This window comes from Mastomys coucha, chromosome X (assembly GCF_008632895.1).
Source record: "Mastomys coucha isolate ucsf_1 chromosome X, UCSF_Mcou_1, whole genome shotgun sequence".
NCBI lineage: Eukaryota > Metazoa > Chordata > Mammalia > Rodentia > Muridae > Mastomys > Mastomys coucha.
Genome location: NC_045030.1, coordinates 79,603,968 through 79,610,499, shown reverse-complemented (window position 1 = coordinate 79,610,499; position 6,532 = coordinate 79,603,968).

Sequence of the window (6,532 nt, the reverse complement as noted above, 5' to 3'; positions counted from 1 at the left end):
GTTTGTACAGGAGCAATTCTGGGTTAAAATTTTGGAGATGGGTGGGTGGCCCCATCCCTCAACCAGGGGTCTATGCCTAACCACTGGATATGGTCTCAACAGGTTCTGTCTCCCCTCTGTGGGGTATTTCAGGTAATGTCATCCCTGTGGGGTACTAGGAGGCTCTTGCTTTCCTGGCATCTGAGGCCTTTTGGTTGTTGCCCCAGTTCCCCATCCTCCATTGCTACATACATCTGTTCAATTTCCTGACGCTCTGTACATCTTCTCCATCTCCTCCCATACCTGATTCTTCCCCTCTTTTTCCCCTTCCCCTCCTCTCTTCCTCTCAAGTCCCTCCCATCCTCTACTTCCTTTGATTATTTTGTTCCACCTTCTAAGTAGGACTGAAGAATCCACTCTTTGGTCTTCCTCTTGAGCTTCATGTGGTCCATGAGTGTCATCTTTTGTGACTGAGTTACCTCACCCAGGATGATATTTTCTAGATCCATCCATTTGCCTGTGAATTTCATGAAGTCATTGTGTTTAGTACCTGAGTAATATTCCATTGTGTAAATGTACCATGATTTCTGCATCCATTTCTCTGTTAAAGAACATCTGGGTTGTTTCTATCTTCTGGCTATTATAAATATGGCTGCTATGAGCACAGTATAGCATGAGTCCTTATTACATGTTGGAGCATCTTCTGGGTATATGACTAGGAGGGGAATAGCTGGGTCCTCTGGTAGTACTATGTCCAATGTTCTGAAAAACAACCAGATTGATTTCCAGAGTGGTTGTACCAGCTTGCAATCCCACCAACAATAGAAGAGTGTTCCTCTTTCTCCACATCCTTGCCAGCATCTGCTGTCACTTGAGTTTTTGATCTTAGCCATTCTGACTAGTATGAGGTGGAATCTCAGGGTTGTTTGGATTTGCATCTCCCTGATGACCAAGGATGTTGAACATTTCTTTAGGTGCTTCTCAGCCCTTCAAGTTTCCTCAGTTGAGAATTCTCTGTTTAGTTCCGTTCCCTGTTAAATAGGGTTATTTGTTTCTCTGGAGTCAAACTTCTTGAGTTCTTTGGATATTAGCCCTCTATCATATATAGGATTGGTAAAGACCTTTTCCCAAGGGCAGGCAAGATGGCTCAGTGGGTAAGAGCACTGACTGCTCTTCTGAAGGTCCTGAGTTTGGATCCCAGCAACCAAATGGTGACTCACAACCACCTGTAATGAAATCTGATGCCCTCTTCTGGTGCATCTGAAGACAGCTACAGCTGTCTTTTGGGTTAAATTTGATTTTATTCAATATTATAATGGCTATTCCAGCTTCTTTCTTGGGACCATTTGCTTGGAAAATTTTGTCCAGCCTTTTAATCTGAGGTAGTGTCTGTCTTTGTCACTGAGTTGTTTTCTGTACGCAACAAAATGCTGGGTCCTGTTTACATATCCAGTCTGTTTGTCTATGTCTTTTTATTAGGGAATTGAGTCCACTGACATTAAGAGGTATTAAGGAATAGTGATGATTGCTTCCTGTTATATTTGTTGTTAGAGGTGGAATTATGTTTATGTGGATATCTTCTTTCTGGTTTGTTGAAAGATAACTTTCTTGCTTTTTCTGGGGTGTAGTTTCCCTCCTTGTGTTGGAGTTTTCCATCTATTATCCTTTGTAGGGCTAGAATTGTGGAAAATATTGTGTAAATTAGGTTTTGTTATGGAATATCTTGGTTTCTCCATCTATATTAATTGAGAGTTTTGCTGGGTATAATAGCTTGGGCTGTCATTTGTATTATCTTAGGGTCTGTATAACATCTGTCCAGGATCTTCTAGCTTTCATAGTCTCTGGTGAGAAGTCTAGAGTATTTCTGATAGGTCTGCCTTTATATATTACTTGACCTTTTTCCCTTACTGCTTTTAATATTCTTTCTTTCCTTTGTGCATTTGGTGTTTTGATTATATGACAGTTGGAAATTCATTTCTGGTTCAATCTATTTGAGGTTCTGTATCCTTCTTGTTTGTGGGCACCTCCTTCTTTGGGTTTTGGAAGTTTTCTTGTATAGTTTTGTTGATATGTACTAGCCCTTTAAGTTGGGAATCTTTACTCACTTCTATACCTATTATCCTTAGGTTTGGTCTTCTCATTGTGTCCTGGATTTCCTGGATGTTCTGTTGGGAGCTTTTTGCATTTTGCATTTTCTTTGACTGTGTGTCAATGTTTTCTATGGTATCTTCTGCCCCTGAGATTTTCTCTTCTATCTTTTTTTTTTCTGTCAGTAATGCTTGCATCTATGACTCTTGGTCTCTTTCTATCTCTAGGATTGTCTCCTTTTGTGATTTCTTTATAGTTTCTGTTCCCATTTTTAGATCCTGGATGGTTTTGTTCAATTTCTTCACCTGTTTTGATCATGTTTTCCTGTAATTATTTAAGGGATTTTTGTGTTTCCTCTTTAAGGTCTTCCACCTGTTTTCCTGTGTTCTCTTGTTTTTCTTAAGGGAGTTATTTATATCCTCCTTAAAGTCCTATATCATCATCATGAGATGTGAATTTAAATCAGAGACTTGCTTTTCCAGTGTGTTGGGGTATCCAGTGCTTGCTATGGTAGGAGAAATGGGTTCTGATGATGCCAAGTAGCCTTGGTTTCTATTGCTTATGTTTTTAACCTTGCCTCTTGACATCTGGTTTTCTGTGGTGTTAGCTGGTCTTGCTGCCTCTGACTGTGCCTTGTACCTCCTATAAGCCTGTGTGTCAGCACTCCTGGGAGACCAGTTCTCTTCAGGAGGAATTTGGGTATGGAGAGCTGTGGTGCTGGCTCAGCTCCAGGGCACAAATGGAACCAGAACGATCCTGTCCCTGGTTGTTGCTTGGTTCCTGTGTCCTGATGGCTCTGGATGGATGGCTCTGGATGGGTAGAAGTGATTGTCTTACCTGTGCTCTCAGCTGTGTCAGCACTCTTGGGAGACCAGCTCTCTTCAGGCAGAACCTGGGTATGGAGAGCTTTGCTCTCAGGTATGTCAGCATTTCTGGGAGACCTGCTCTCTCCCAGAGGGATCTGCATATGGAGAGCTGTGGCACAGAGTCAGCTTCAGTCACAGATGGAAACCAGAAGGATCCTATCATCAGATGTTCTTTGGTTCCTGTGTCCTGAGGACTCCAGATGTGTCCCTTGGAGCAGAAATTGTGGTCCTACCTTTGCTCACAAGTGTGTAAGCATTCTTGGGAGACCAGCTCTCTCTCCATGGGACCTGGATATGGAGAGCTATGGCACAAGGTCAGCTCAGGGCACAGATCTTTAAGAATAAATTTTAGGAACTCACCTCCCCCCAAATAAAGGTGAAGGGGCTGGAGAGATGACTCTGTAGTCAAGAGGACTTTTACATCTTAAACTTTAATGAATGTATCTAAATAAATTACCAAAAAAAGAATAAAGTTTAAATTTAAACTTTAATTAATTTATTTAATGCCAATTTAAATTAATTTTAATTATATATTCATGAGTGTTTGGGATGCATATTCTTGTGAAATAATATTTTCCAAGAATTTTATAGATATATTTATATGTACTTTATATATACATATGTTCCTTGAAGATCTGTGTTACAGGTTTAACTTTGTTTTCTCAAACTAAATTTATTATCTTGTCATTTAATAAATTTTAAACATGGTATCTCTTGAACAAGTGATATGAACACTCTAAAGTACATGAGATAAATTAGGAAAATACATCATCAAAATTAATGCTGGGACCAGGAAGCAGGAATGGGTGGGTTGGTGAGCAGGGTGAGTGGGGCATAGGGGGTTTTCAGAGGGAAAACAATGAAATGGGATATTATTTCAAATGTAAATAAAGAAAATATCTAATAAAAATGTGTTATCTCAGTCCCCATCACTTACTATGTAAACCACATTAACTCTTTATTCTTTTGAAACTGTTATTCAAGATTAAGAAGAAGAGGAAGAGGAGGAGGAGGAGGAAAAAGAAAAAGAATATTTTTTAAATTATTATTTATTTATTTATTCCTTTTACTTATTCACTTTACATCCTGCTCACTGCCCTCTCTTCTTCACCCCCCTCCCACAACCCTTCCCCCCTGCTCCTCTGAGCAGGTAGGCCCACCCCTGGACATTTCCCCAACCTGACACATCAAGTCTCTGCCAGGCTAGGTGCATCTTCTCTCACTGAGACCAGATAAGGTAGTCCAAGTAGAAGAACACATCCCATATACAGGCAACAAGTTTTCAGATAGCACCTATTGTATTGTTCAGGACCCACATTAAGACCAAGCTGCACATCTGTCTATATGTTCAGGGAGGCCTAGATCCAGCCTTTGTATGTTCTCTGGTGGTGGTTCAGTCTCTAAGAGCCCCAAGGGTCTACACTATTTGATTCTTCTGGTCTTCCTCTGGAGCTCATAACCCCTTCAGGCAGGCAATCCTTCCTCCTATTTTTCCATAAGAGCCCCGGAGCTCCATCCACTATTTGGCTGTGGATCTCTGCATCTGTCTGAGTGAGCTACTGGGTGGAACCTCTCAGAGGAAATCCATGCTAGACTCGTATCTGTGAGCATAACAGTATAATTAATAGTGTTGGACTACTGCTTGCCCATAGGATGGGTCTCAATTTTGGCCAGTTATCTGGTTGGCCATTCCATCAGTCTCTGTTCCATCCAACTTCCCTGCATGTCTTCTAAACAGGATACATTTTTCATCAAAAGTTTTGTTGGTAGATTGGTTTCTCTATCACTCCACTGGGGTTCCTACCTGGCTACAAGAGTTGAACTTGTTAGTTTCCTTACCCCCAAGTCACCCCCATTGATTGGGGTGCCTCCCTTATCTCAGGTCTCTGACTTGTCCTGGAGATGTCCTTTACCTCCCCACCCCTGTCAGTTGCAGATTTCCATTCATTTCCAAGGCCATCTGGCCATCTCTCCTGTTTTTCCACACATAAGATCCCAAACACCCCCATTTCCCTCACCTTCCCCTCTCTAATCAAATTCCCTTCCTCTACATCTGCCCCATGACTGTTTTATTTCCCTGTCTAAGTGAGATTCAAGCATTCTCACTTGGGCCTTCTTGTTTAGCATCTTTGTGTCTGTGGAGTATAATATAGGTATCCTGTACTTTGGTAAATATCCACTTACACTTGAGTATATACCATGCATGTCATTTTGGGTCTGGGTTATCTCAGGATGATATTCTAAAGTTCTATCATTTGCCTACAAAATTAATGATGTCTTTGTTGTTGACTGGCTGAATAGTATTCCATTGTGTACTTTATCCATTCTTTATCCATTTTCTTTATCCATTCTTCAGTTGAGGGGCATCTATGTTGTTTACATTTTCTTGATATTACAAATAAAGCTTCAATGAACATATTTAAGCAACTGTCCCTGTGGTATAGTGAGGCATTTTTGGGTATATGCACAGGAATGGTATGCCTGGGTCTTGAGATACAAACCACCAAATTGATTTCCAAAGTTGAACAAGTTTGAATTTCCACCAGCAATGGAGGAGTATTCCCCTTACTCCATATCATCTCCAGCATGTGCTATCACTTGAATCTTGGATCTTAACCATTCTGACAGGTGTAGGATGAAAGATCAGAGTTGTTTTAATTTGCATTTTCCTGATGACTAAGGAGGTTGAACATTTCTTTAAGTGATTCTAGGCCATTTGAGATTCCTCTGCTGGAAATTCTCTGTTTAGTTCTGTACCCTATTTTTAATTGGGTTATTTTAGTTGTTGATGTCTAATTTCTTGAGATCTTTGTATATATTAGATATTATCCCTCTATTAGATATATGGCTGATAAAGATCTTTTCCCAATCTGTAGGTTGCCAGTTGGTCCTATTGACAGTATCTTTTGCCTTACAGAAGCTTTTCAGTTTTAGGAGGTTAAATTTATCAATCCTTGATGTTAGAGCCTGAGCCATTGGTGTTCTGTTCAGGAACTTGTCTCCTATAACAATGAGTTCAAGGCCATTCCCCACTTTCTGTTCTATTAGATTTATTTAGTCCAGTTGATCATTGAGGTCCTTGATCCATTTGGACTTGAGTTTTGTACATGGTGATAGATATGGATCTATTTGCATTCTCATATATGCAGACATCCAGTTAGACCAGACCATTTGTTGAAGATGTTTGTTTTTCCCTTGTATGTTTTGACTTCTTTGTCAAAAAACAAGTGTCTGTAGTTGGGTGGGTTTATTTCAGTGTTTTACATTTGATACCATTAATCAACATGTCTGTTCCTATACCAACACCACGCAGTTTTTATTACAATTGCTCTGTGGTACAGCTCAACTTCAGGGATAGTGATACCTCCAGAAGATCTCTTATTGTTCAGAATTGTTTTAGCTATTGTACTGGTTGGTTTTGTGTGCCAACTTGACACAGGCTGATGGGATGGGAGGGGATGGGAGATGAGGGAGGGAATATGTGAGGAAGGGACCAGGAGGGGGGAGTAACATGTGGGATATAAATAAGTATACTGGCTGGTTTTGTGTGCCAACTTGACACAGTCTGGAGTTATCACAGAGAAGGGAGCTTCAGTTGG